Raw genomic sequence first — 12,763 nt, forward strand, 5'->3', positions numbered from 1 at the left:
TCTTTGGGAGGAGTTAGCTCTGTTTGAATTAGAGTATGATAAGTGACTCAAAGAAATAGGATCCCTTGGAGCCGGCTCTACCAAGCCCTTTACCATAGGTGCAGGAAAGGGAAACAAGAAGGAAAATAACAATAAGCAAGATGGAAATAAAGATGAGAATAAGGGTGAGAAGAAGCCCATGCCTAAGTGCCCACACTATGGGAAGGGCACTCATTTGGAGGGGAAGTGTTAGCATAAGTACTTTCGTTTGAAGCCCAAGGAAGGTTCCAAGGATTTGAAGGCTACCCCTACATGCTACATACTTAGTCTTTGTTCATTTGTGTAAGGTTGAAGATACAACACTTTCTTCTTCCATTGAGGAAAAGCCATGGCTCGTTGAAGCGGGTCCTCTTTAAATATGACCTATCAATAGGATTGGCTTCGAGATCTTTGTTTGAGAGAGAGTTTCCATCACTATTGGTGAAAACTCTTTTGTACCCATTCATGGAGTGGGGACTATTTCCCTTTTGCTAGATAGACATGCTTCTTATGCCGAATTTCCTTATGTTCCAAAATTAGATTTTAACCTTATTTCTATCCATGGTTTGATGCAACAAGGTACTTGTGTGGTCTTCACCTACTAAGATGCTATGACTATTGAGAATTATTTTATATGTTCTATTCTTTGGATAGGTACACAAGAGGGTGGGATGTACAAGCTCATTACCCTTGTTACATAGGATTCACATGAGCTTGGGATACCTTGGCATGCTTGGTATGGGCACCTAAACTTTGACTCCATTAGATAGGCTTCTCGAAAGAAGTTAGTGGAGGGCCTTCAAAATTTCCATCCATTCACACATTTTGCCCTAGTTGCTTATGGGGCAATCAACATAGCCAACCTTATCCACAGGTTGGTCCTAGTAGGGCTACTACTCCGCTTGACTTGGTACATACCAAGTTGTGTGATCCTATGACCATGATCTCCATTGAGAAGGTCAAATATTTAATGCTTATTATTGATGATTTTAGTAGGTATGCGTGGCCATATTTTTTGGAGTATAAGAGTGAGGCATACTGAAACTTTTGTGATTGGAAGGTGTTTGTTGAAACATTAACTTCTTTCAAGATTTGCAGTGTAAGAGTTGTTCATGGTACGAAGTTTTGCTCCAAGGATTTTGACACATTTTTCAAACAGTACAAGATTCAAATGGAGTATTCTCATTTGAACACACCATCTAATAATGGTGTGGTGGAGCATGCTAATAGGACCACGCTTGAGATGGCCCATTTTGATGTTAGAGGACTAAGGTCTTCTTCACTTTCTTTGGGGTGAGGTGGGCACTACTACAATTATGCATATTTGCAAAACAAGTCTCTAACTTTGGCATTACATGACATAATTCCTATGAGGCTTTCTTTGGGAAGAAGCCTTCCGTGTCTCATTTCCACATCTTTTCATGTAATGCATATGTCCATGTAGATAAGAAAAAAGGGAGCAAGCTCAACTTGAAGTCAGAAAAGCTTATCCTCATTGGCCGGGAGCATCTAGATGCTATGAAATGATTGATCTAACGAATGTGTTCATAGACATGAGTTTCAAACTATAGTTCAATGTTCTACCCATCTTGACTCTAAGCATAGGGAGCTTCCCATATATATAGGTGACTAATACCTTGTTATACACACAAACACAGCAGCCCCCAATTGATTGTTGTGGCTCCTATGGCTCTCCTACACCCCATGGATTTGCCCTAAGATGCACCGTCTCAAACATAAAGAATAAACATGACAAAATTCTCTCATCATGTTTATAACAATCCAAGAATATTTTAGCCTCACATAACATCTTTCCAAAGATCACCGTGCTCCCCTACATCAAAGGAACCTCACATACTTAGCGCTGGTCACAATTAGGCATATAGGTGCTATGCATCTAGGATTTTTCTGTTTAATACCATGCTTAAATGTAAATGCAATGTGTATGACTCATTGTGCTCAAATAAGTTTAACTATAAATGAGCCAAGTGTTATATGAAAAGAGTCTTGCTATGATTCATTTTCTCTAATTTTATGTTGTTTTTCAAAGGGATAGCACCCTCCTAACTTGTGCTACTGTTTCTCTTTAAACTTAAATAAAACAAAGCATATATGTCATAATATGCAATGAATTTAGAACTCATTTAAATCTTATCTCTTTAGCCCTTCTTTCCCTACCGCTTAGATTTTGCTTTCATACATATGTGTAAAAGGGTTTTGTCTTCATTTTTTGGTGTGAATAAGCAATAAGTATGCACTTTTCACACATAAATATAGATAGGTTGAGGAAAATCTTCATGCCATGTCCTCATTATACATCCACCTACACACTCTTAAATTTTCATACTTTTGGTGCATTAAAACTAAATTTTCCTTTTAAAAATACTTATTTTCATGGTTTTTTAATTTATTTGAACATAAATTACCAATTTTTCTTAATTTTTCAATCTATGGGACTAGTATGGACTGTGGTCCATCAACATATCAATTATTATTCCATGTGAACAACATTGAGCCCTCAAAACACAACAAAATTCCCATTTTTGTATTAAATTCCACATCTTGGATTTTGTGATTTTAATATTTTTAATGTAAATGAATGAAAGTGATTGAGTTTTTTATGATTTTAGTCATTGGCAAACATACCTCAAGCATTTTCAACCATTTTTCATGATAGACGCAAAACATACGACATAATATACAATAAATAAACATTTATGCTAAATTTTGTACATGTGATGCATCGTATTTTGAAAAAATGGAGTTGTTGACACCATCGCATAGCCACTAATGCTCACCTTCATGCTTCCTCGCTCCATTCCTTACATCTTGTCATAAGCGAGTACCATTTCCCCTCATTGTCTTAGCCCATACTAAACAACAATTATGGCAAGAGAGAAAGACTAGAATCCAAACTTTTCATAGAATGCATCAATTTCTCTTGCTTATTTCGGCCAAATGGAGTGAAAATTTGCAAGAATCCATGGTCGAGCTATTCCTTGTGATTTGATCAGGTGAAAAATCACATTTTTGGGGCCATTAAGGGGTGCATCGAGAAATGCATCCCTTCCCCATCACATTTAGTTTTTGAGATTAGTTGGCTTCTTGAGCCTCATTAACACTAACTTGCAAATTATCTAGTTCATCTCTTTTGCATTCGCACTATTGGTAAGTGGTTTCGGAAACAGAGGGATAAATAGTCTCAGATTCCCAAATCGACTAGACGAGTGGCCTCCTAGCACCAAAAACTATTACCCTGGCCTCCCTCACTTACTTTTTGGCTTTTGGAATAAGTAGTTGCTTTAGAATGCCAAACCTTGCTGCCATTAAATGGAGGGTCAAATGAACTTTGATTGAAAAATGGACACTTGTGTTTGATTTCCAAAAAACTCCAACTTCTTGATCTACAATCGACACATTTTCTACCAAAACTGCCACTTTTATAGCTCCCGGGTCACTTTTGCGCTTTAAATTCACTCTTAAAATCAGCTATTATTTGTGACCACAGGGTAGAGTGACTCAACTTGTTGAATCCATGAACTGATATGTTCACACACAAAATGTAAAGGGTATCAAGCTGCTTCAAATAAAATACACAATAGAGTACAACACAACTCTCACCCTACTCCCCTTGACAAAATCAAGGCATGAATTCCACAAGGGATAGACCAAGCATTATCTGACAAAGAGATCAAAAGCTAGTTGTTAATCAACTGCTCCAACACAAACTGACTGAAAGAATTATCAAAGAAGGCATCTTAAGCGGTGGTACTCCTATGTGAGTACTCCTATAGCTTGTCTCATTTGTGCGATTTTTTCTTTTGGCCCAATCTCTATTCTTCATTATTTTGTACTTGGATGTGTAAAAAGGAGGGGCCTGAGCATATTGTGACCTAAGGAATATAGGGCATTGGCCTCAGGTCCAGTCTCGGTACCCAAGAATCTACTAATCTCTCGCCAAGCAACACAATTTTTCTTTTTATTCTTGCTCACTTTTATATTCACTCCAACCATCCTTATTCCCTTCTCGACAAAATGCCACCCCTAGAAAGACAAGGTGATTCGTCCCCACGAACCTACTAGGCCTTCACAAAGTGATGAACACCAGCTCTTGAAAATTTCCTTCTTTATTTTTTCTTACTACAAGGGTTAGAACCCTTTTTTATACACCTCCATATTCTATATTTTAGATACATTTAGTTTTTCCTCTTTTATTCGTGAGGCTTCCCAAATAGTCTCATTAACTAACACGGATTCCTAGTATTCGCTTTTTAATAGGCTAGAAGGATAGGGTCACTATGACAACCTTCTAAAATGGCTCTTTACATGCTAGACAATGTCTTCACAAGAGGTGGACAACTGCTCAGACCTCCCCAGACATATCTAACCTAATCTTAGGACTTCATCCCTTGATTGCCGGTGTTGCACGGAATACGCACAGGAATTTGTGAAAGTCGCTCGCCACAAGGATACATAACAAAATGGGAGCAAAAAGATGATGAAGAGTACACAACTCGTGGTAAATGCGTGGAGTAAAAAGGAATAGTTAGGTTTCACATTCAATCGTATACATATGTGGACATGGTAAGACGAAGTGGAAAAACAAGGATTTCAATCTTTAAAATACATCATAACATAAGATCTAATACACGGAATTCATGATTTGATGCACTCAAATGATAGTTTCAAATAAGCACGATGCATTTTTTTTTCTCAAAATATATTCAAAGCTTGGACTCACAAGAGAGAGTAATATGCCATGGATATGCATGAAAGAGAGGCAAAATGAAGTGTATTTGGCAATGATGATATGGTACTTCCAACAAGTGTTAAGGTCTCAAAGGTTGAGGAAGGCCTCTTCCTAATAGACATATTCACCAAAACCATTTAAAAGTTTGATTATTGCAGCATCCGCATCATTTATCTATGGATCTTATTTGAATCTGATTAACTAGAACAAGGACTTCAGCACATCCTTGATGGCAACGATGGGCAAGACTGTATTGATTTGGATAGAGTTGTATTGATCATCAATATGACAAAGACGCTTGTAGAGACATTTGTAATTCCAATAAATCCCATAGAGCAACCTCAACAACAAGTGATTTTTCCTTCAAGCCAAGAAAAATATGTACATGCAACAACTAGCCCTCGCAACCTTGACTTCTCCTTCATAACCTCTTCTTGTTCAGCAACTTCTATATGGCAAAGATGCTTAAGCACTAAGATCAAACTCTTAATCATGATAACCACACACATTAATGCTAGGCCAGGATAGCACAAACAATGCGAGATATTTTTGATCACTTCGTGGACATATTGGTAGCTTGTATATAGTGCTTGAGTTCCATTATCAAGCCCTCAATCATGATAATCATGCTAAATCAGATCATGTCCAGAATGCATTAGCATGCGCACCATGTCCTTTAGCATCTTGTGAATTCTTGGTTGGCTTCATAGTCAGAGTGGTATTCCAAATGATTCTTGGAATGCAAGGATCGAGGCTACAAAGGTTTGGAGTGGAGATATTTCCATGGAAGAGAGATCCATGGTAATCATCTTGCATGAGTGTGATGATAAGACGTTCCCCAAGCAATCAATGTATGTAGCTCCCACTCACAAAGGGAGAGAAGCTTGTTTTTCTATGTCTTCCCTTGTCACCTCAAAGCTCGCCGGTTTGTTTTTTTGCCATCACCATGAATAGCCCTAGCACGCAGTTGCCCCAAAAAGCACGAAGCTTTTTCCCTTAAAAAGCTTAACCTTTTGCTATTCTTTTCTATCTAATTTAACAAAGATTCTATTCAAATCAAGTGACCCTAACATGTGAAAATGAAATCCAAGCTTAATTGACAATGAACGGTCAAAAATCCCAATGCACTCAAATATAGTAGCTCTTGAAAATAACAATTCAGTCTCGTCTCTAGTAAGTCAACCTTTGAAAGTCCCTCTACTCAATAAGAAAATAATTCTTTTCATAGTCATTTCTCTTTGATGCTCCATTGGTTGATTATAGTCTGCACCAACATAGATATTTTAACCAACCTGTTTTAGTACTCCTTGCTTGCCACAACTATAACATGTCTTCACGCTCCTTAATGGCCATCTAGTAGCACCCGCATGTGATGAATGTTGAAAGTAGGTGCTTTTGAGCTGAGCTCGTGAGGAGAGAAATGGAGGCAAGGCTGGTACTCCAAGGCGGCCTGGAATGAAGGATTCTCCTTTTGTACACTATGGTCACTTGGTTTATTTGGGTAACTCTAACTGCATGTCTAAAAAGAAAACTCCATAGTTTTCCATTTGAGATTCTGACTCATATGAACTCCACCTCTTGAGTCTTTTAAAGCTTATATTCTCTTCATAAATTCCTGGTTTTTCATCCGATGTATCCTAGCCAAAATATGCTTTGAAATAGAATTCTGTGCTCATCCACTCACGATTTGAGAAAATATGCAATGTGATGTGCTCATGTGTCATGCAAAATGCATATAAAACACACAGAAAATAAATTCCTAACGATGCTAACTAATGAGTTCAAATTCTTGGCCAAAAACTTCGCTCTCAGGTTCGCAGTGGTCGACGTGTAGCGTCATGACATTGTTCCCAACAAAAGAAAGAAAAATCCTCAAAATACACATAACACATTTTTCTTAAGGAAAAATAACTTGGAAATGAAAAATATCACTTGCACTAGCCATAAAAAGCTTCCACGCACCAATTGACTACCTTTAGGTACTCCTTTGAACTTGTCTAGTGCAACACTAAAACAAAGAACTAGCAAATGTAATCGCACCAAACAAATACAATTATGGCCCTCTTGGTCTAACAAAACATAACATTTCATACAAAAGAAATGGCCATCTTGGCCTAATGGAAGTGATCCTAAAGCACATCATTTAGCAATATATTGTTGAAACCAAACCCTTGGTCCCCACATAAACCCTACTAAAGCACAAAACTAGCCCAAGGGGATGGTCCAATATGCCATTGGAAAATCCAATGCATCTATGAAAGAATAGGAAGATGGTCAATCTCTATGTGGCTCATAACCTATAGTAACCCCATAGTAGCCTTAGGCTGATATCAGAGGAAATTCTAAAAGCCCCTTAGGACTAGCCATGGAGTTTGCAAAGAGATTCCATTGACATGGAATCAGCTGGCAAGTCATTGCCTCAAAGATCTCAAGGACATCCAAGGTTGCACAATGGTACATCCTTCAAATGGGATCTCTCACACTATAGGTCCTATTCAATTGGTTGATCACTAACTGTGAGTCACCTTTTACCAGTACTGATGATACCATTGATGTAAAAAGGCTTGTCATCTAATCTCATCAAGATGTGCAAGGGAAGTCAGTCTTTCTTGCAACAATTCTTCTTCCCCAAAGAATGGTTTAGACTGAACCTTACTATAGTAAGGCAGCTCAATCTCCAAAGGTAAAACACACTCTTTCCATATACTAACTTGAAAAGGGTGTGGCATGTAGCTCTTTTAAATGTCATATTATAAGCCCAAGTAGCCACATATAGCTTTTTATCTCAATCACACTTACCTTCAGATATAGTCTTGGATAAAATCCCCACAGTTACTTATTGGTACTCTCTATTTACCCATCTGCTTGGGGGTTATAACGTGTGGTCTTATTGTGTTTAATCTTTAGAGATTTCATCAAAGTCTCAATTACTTTATTTAAAAAATTTGTCCCACGGTCAGACACAAGCTCTTTACATGGATCAAAATGGCAAACAATTTTCTCCAAAATGAAACTAGTTGTCTCCTTGGCATTATCCTTCATTGTAGCATAGGCTTTGAACCACTTCGCAAAATAGTCTATCACCACAATGATATAATGTTTTCGTGTAGTACACGAAGGATGCATAGGTTCAACAAATTCAATGCCCCACTTCTTAAAGGGCAAGGTCACTAAAATGGGATTTAGTCGCCTCTTACGATTTTTCCTAACATCATGTCTTTGATAGATGTCACAACACCTAACATATGCAAAAGCATAATGGAAAACATAGCCACATCAATAGCCAGCATGTAGTAAAGCATTCTGGGTGGTACCAACAAAAGGACCCCCATATGGTGAATCATGGAATTCCTCTAAAAGGAATGGCACCTCATTAAGCACCATGCAACGATGATACACCTCATCCCCACTCCCCTTTTGTACAAGACACTAACTATAATGGAAAAGTGAAGTGCTTGTTGCTTAATCTTCCTCTTGTCAAATTTAGAAATAGTTTTTGTTGGGTTGCTTGTGGATAGATAATACATAATAGATGCATGTTGGGATGGGATTGAATCTGCATCAATCTTATATAGATCCTCATAGTCATCACTAATATCAATTTGCTCTTCCTTAGGCTCATCAAAATCCACTAAACATTCAACAATTCCCATAAATTTTGACAACTTACTTTGAATCTCATAGTCGAACTCTTGAAAAGAGATTAACCACTTGGCTACATGATCGCGACCTTGAAGCTTGTTCAACAATAAGCATAGACCCTCCATGTTAGTGAAAAACACCACCTTCTTGTAAAGAATGTAATGTCTAAACTTCTTGGTGGAAAACACCATAGCCAAATACACTTTTTCTAAGTAACTATAATGAAGCTTTGAGATGTCTAATTTTCGACTTGCAAAAGTGACTAGATGATAAAGCTACGCCTCCCAAATCTATGACAGGCAACGCTAATACTCTGCCTCGTTGCGACTGTAAAGATATAGAAAACCTCACCCCCCTTTTTGGAGCTTTTAACATTGGTGTTTTAGATAATTTCATCTTAACATCCTCAAACACTATTATACATGGTTTAGTCCATTCAAAAACATGGTTGTGTGCTAGTAGATTCATTAAAGGTAATGAGCGCTTGGACAATGCATTAATAAACCGATGATAATAGCCCATAGACAAAACAAAGTTGTGAGCCTTCCTAGGGTTGATAGGTAGTCTCATGGCCACAATTACTACTACTTTCTCGAGATTAGTGGCAATGCTAGCCGCACTCAAAACATGATCCAATAATAAGCGGTAAGGAACCCCAAATATACACTTCTGAGGTTTTAACGCTATATAGTACTCATGAAAATGCTCAAAGCATTTATGTAGAACAATGAGTTGTCTATCACGGGTTGTGGTAGTTGCTCCCAAATCATCTATAAAAACCTTGAGTTCTTTAGGGGAGATATCAGCAAATAGCTTGTCCGCCCTTCTTTGCCAAGGCCCAAGAGCATTGCATAAACCAAAACTGTAATGAATGTCATTTTTAACTTATCCTCCTAAACCATGGCCATTTGATTATATATTGCAAAGCAATCCATGAAGGAACACATTTGTCACCTTGCCGACTGATCTAAAATTTAGTTGATAAAGGGCAAACGGTAGTAGTCCTTACTATAAGCTTAGTTAGCTCCTTAAAATCTATGCATAGGCAGATTTGATTGTTCTTCTTCTTTCTTATCACAACCAGTGAACACCATTCAATATGTTAACATGAAAGATCGGTCTTGCCTTCCTTAAACATATCAATCCCTCAAAAAGAAGCTCTCTTAGCTCAAAAGGCATTCATCTAACCTTCTACCTTATTGGCTTATTGCCTTCTTTCAATGTTGGGATTGTGTGCATGGCAATAGGAGGGGGAATCACCTTCAATTCATCATAGCTCCATGCAAATGTATCCCTAAACTCCTATAGGAGCACTATATAGTTTGCACACTCATCATCAGATAATATAGTATCGAGTTTGATTGGACGGGGATCATTAGGAGTCCCAAGATCCCACTCTATTGCATCAGTATCGCGTAACTTATCTTTTGCCTCTATTCACTCATTCAAACACACTTGATAGACCTCCTCTATTGCAGAACCTTCATCAGACTTACTAGAGCTTGAAGTTCCAATGGTGGTAGAGGTGCCCTCAAGTGCCTCCCATTCTGTAGTGGGATATGGTGCCCTTTAATTCAATGGGTGTTTAAGGTAAACATCCAAAATCATTCTCCTCGACCCCCATGCCCAAAAATCAACCGACCAATTGGGATGTCTACCAAACAATCATAGTGTAATATCCATGGCCATCCCAACAACAATTGATAGCTTGGAAAATTAGGTAGCATGAAAATCAAGAATACACCCAATATGTGCTATTATTGCATGTACTTGAGATGTAATTCCTTTTGGCTATCGTAAATTGTCATCAACCATTGTTAGGATAGTTATAACATCCTTTTGAATGGGCAAATCAAGCCTCTCTAGTAAGTCCATACTCATGATGTTTACGGATGAGCCCGAGTTTACCACAACACTTTCTATCAAGATGCCATCAACATATGCCTAAACCCTAGGGTAGTGTTTCTCCACATGTTCCCACCATTTTTTGCCCACTCGATTGAAACCAACAAGTTCTACAACATAATCCATTCGTGGGATTTTCTTGAATTCCTTGAGAAAGTTAGGTGACAATTGTATTAATTGTAGCAAGTTCACATTTGGCTTGACTTCATGTAGAGCATTTGCTAGATCAAACTCAGAAAAGTTTACAATAGCCTTTTTTTCTTGCCACACCATCCTCTCTTTCAGCTTTCAATAGCATTACCAACCTCCTTTGCTTTTAACTTATGCATGCTCTTAACCAGGGGCTCCTCTAAGACACCTTCAAATTTATCGCAACCTTCTTGTCAACCATGATAGGCTTAGGGTTAGCTTTGCTTATGTTAGGGTCATCATTTTGAACCTCTCTCATTTTTTGGCTACTAGTGACCACTCTTACATTGTTAGAGGTTGTGTTTCCATCAATTGGAAGTGCTCCTACTAGACTAATCCCACTGGGCACTTTCTCTAGGGTGGCTTTTTCCCTTTGTAGGATTTCCTTAGGGCCCTCCCCTCAAGGATTCACATCATTTGAATGATGATTCACTGACCCAAGTTGTTGACTGCCTTGTTGGAGTGAATTAATTAGGATGAGTTGGTAACACTGGTTTATTTTGCATGATGCTTCCTCTTGCATTAGGGTTTGTTATGGGTGGACTTATCGCATCTTGAACTCCACTAGCTATAGTCAATGCCAAATTATTATTAGGACCTAGATTTGAATAGAGATTTTTCCTAGATGCATAGGCCACTTGTAATAGTGACTCCATCTCCTCCACTCCTTAATGGCAGTATCTATATTAGCGAGAGAAATACTACTCAACTACACTTGGATATTAAAATCTAATCCATGTAGGAAGTACTGTAGTTGGGTAGTAGATGGAATGGGAATAGAGGCTTGCAATTTGTGAAACATCTCCTTCAATCTCTTGGCATAAGCTTGAGCATTATCGTGAGGCTCTTGATGTGTTACATTTCAAAACACGTAGCCAATATTGACCACCTTTCTTAGGGGAAAACTTTATTTGGAAGGCTGCATAAAATAGATCTGTTGTAGTTATGGTTCCGGCTTCCAAGCCATAATACCATATTACAACTCTTCCTATTAAAGAGCATCATAATGCGTTCTTTGTCTTAAATCTGGCAATTAAACATTAACTTTTGGAACTCACTAATATGGATTTCCACATTCTCTTCTACTAAGCCATTAAAAATGGGTAGGAAAAAAACCAAGCATTGGCAAATCTACCATTCCTGTAGGTATCGCAATTGGTTGTGGAATCATAATGATCTAGTTTGCTTTAGGGGTTTATATCAGGGGGGTTACACTCCCACTTGGAGTAGACTAACTTTTCAGGAGAAGTGAAGTGTTAGAGCTTCCTTCTTCCTCTAATAGACTAACTAGGATATTATTTGGATCAATAAGACCTCTTATTCTTAATGATATTGGAGTGCTGTGCTTAGGAGAATACCCCCTAAGAATCTCTACTCTCCATCTAGCTCTTTCAGCTCTTTTTTGACATTGAATCTTGACTTGGCAACAAGGATATGAGGTGGGCTCAATTCTCACCTCTTAGCAATAGTGTATTTGGTTCTAGTTTTGTTGATTTTTATACAGATAGTTATGTCTCTTATCAAAGGTTTTTGATATCTCAAAGATTACCAAGTAGTACATGTGAAAAAATAGAAATGTATTTAGGGAGACATGTATTTTGTAGGATGATGAGGATATAGATGGCTTATTTGATATTTTGTCTTGTGCAAATACAATCTTGAGACCATGCTCAAAACTGGTGACTTGGCTTGTTCTAGTAAGGTCTTAGTATTGAGATGTCGAGCTCTACATGAGTTGGGATCCACTACATGCCTTAGTGATATGGCACAATATTATTCACTAGCGTGTTAGGTAACTGACATCAAGATACGCTAGTGATTCTACAACTGGACTATACCAACGTAGTCATCCTTGGTGATAACAAATTCATTGTGCCACCTTTTCTTTCCTTAGCGAGTTCACACTTAGTGACAATGTATACACATACTTTGTGGTACTTTCATATGAGTTTTTAATCATATTGTAGCTTTAGTTCTTTTGTGTGGAAAAAGAAGAAGATTTTAGCTCTATCTCTCAATGTTCTCAAGTCTCCATTGCTTTTCTATGTGTGTGTGTGTGCGCTCTTGAGTAGTTTACCTCTCCCCCTTCTTGTCTATTTTCATGGTATTAGAGCAATCCCACATCTGCATGGAGCTCAATTGAAGGTTGAGGTGAAGCTGTTGGAGCATGAAAGTAAGCAAGCAAGCAACAAGTAAGAAGCTCTTTCATCTTGCTCGATTTGCCTCAAGTTATAGCTATAGAAGGCTCCTGAGACTGGC

Source organism: Lygodium microphyllum, chromosome 5 (assembly GCF_053477565.2).
Source record: "Lygodium microphyllum isolate KBCC chromosome 5, Lygodium_microphyllum_v1.1.10, whole genome shotgun sequence".
Classification (NCBI taxonomy): domain Eukaryota; kingdom Viridiplantae; phylum Streptophyta; class Polypodiopsida; order Schizaeales; family Lygodiaceae; genus Lygodium; species Lygodium microphyllum.